We start from the raw sequence: 1450 nt of genomic DNA on the forward strand, positions 1-1450 counted from the left end.
TGGTCCGAGAACGTTTCAGCGATCTTAACGTCAATACTTTAGCAAAAAGTCTTGACTTACTCCTTATCCTCAATCGCCTTGTTAACTATTTCACGCCTGCTTCGTGTCAATTTCCTCAACTATTTAGAATTGAATCTGCTGAGCGGCAACACCTGTTCATTTAACTCGTTGAACTGAAGTTTTAACTGGGCATGCCCGGGTGCTGACCCACAATGCGATTTTTTTTGGCGAATCACGAAGGATCTGATGACTGACGTCGATGTCATAAAAATATTATACCAAGATGGGGTGTGATCGCAATGCGTATGCAAGTATGACGATGCGCCAAAACGCACCAATGTGAAGCGCGCGCGTAGCATTGCCCAGCGGTGGTCGCCGTAGAGCACACGAGCACAGTTCACATGAGTGCGGCGGAACGCACGGCCGCCGAAGGTGGTGTGTTTGAAAACATACTGTGAAGTCTGGTAACCAATCATTCCACTTCGTCACTGATCGCCTTGTATAGCTAAATAAGTTTAAATGCTGTCTTAAAAATACCATACTAAACTTTAACACAAATATAAAATACAAATAGGCATATCATTCATCTTAGAAATGAGGGAAATTCAACTGGCGTATACACACGTGAAAGTCATGAAAGCAAAGTTTTACACGTTTTATGCAGTAACAAAATATACTGGAAGCATATAAACAAGTATATGGTGACTTGGTTGCGTATAATATAGTTTAATCTAGCCTGGAACGAAAATTATAATATGAAATGTTGTAGCTCTTAAAACGTAGTTTGATAACTGTCTTGAACATACGTAAATATAGTAAAGTAATGCATTTATATGTAGACTACAGCAACACATTAAAAAATAATCAAACCTTCAACATGCCATGTGAGCCTAACATATCTATTCATTAAGAAAATTCAGTATTATTCCTACTCATTGTATTTACCAAGCTATTTACTTTTGAAATTAATTTTTTTCAGTAAGGTTTTAGTTTCACGTGCAGCTGAATTAAATTATTTTCCAAAAGAAACGTATCTGTTTAAGATAAATTAATTATTATAAAATAACACAAAAAACAAAATACTCCTCCGGGCCGGATTTGAACCAGCGACCTATGGATATCTACATGTACTCAATCTACAGTCCACCGCTCTACCAACTGAGCTACCAGAGGAATTATACTTGAATTGCTTTCTGTGAAAGTTAAGGTTGAAGTAGGTCACTCTGTAAGAAAGCGAACAAGTAAAACAGAGGGGGGCAGGAAGAGAGAGCACGCGATATAAACAAGAGACCAACCAAGTTATGAGCACTCTGAATGCTAAGCGAAATCTCAGCGGACATTTAATTATAATATTCTAGTCTCTCACGGCGGTCAAGCAAATGCGGTAGCGTGATCTCGTAGCCAGTATATGTGCATAGAGCAGATCGACTTAACACGGTAACAGTTTTAG

At 38.6% G+C, this 1450-nt stretch overlaps 1 non-coding gene across 1 annotated transcript; it reads right to left on the bottom strand.

Moving 5' to 3' along the window:
- Positions 1-1083: 1083 nt before the first annotated feature.
- Positions 1084-1173, bottom strand: Trnay-gua (transfer RNA tyrosine (anticodon GUA)). Its single transcript is given in 2 exon segments — positions 1084-1119; positions 1137-1173. It is a non-coding gene; the product is annotated as a tRNA-Tyr (tRNA).
- Between the last annotated feature and the right edge of the window lie 277 nt (positions 1174-1450).

This window comes from Bacillus rossius, chromosome 5 (genome assembly GCF_032445375.1).
Source record: "Bacillus rossius redtenbacheri isolate Brsri chromosome 5, Brsri_v3, whole genome shotgun sequence".
NCBI classification, from domain to species: domain Eukaryota; kingdom Metazoa; phylum Arthropoda; class Insecta; order Phasmatodea; family Bacillidae; genus Bacillus; species Bacillus rossius.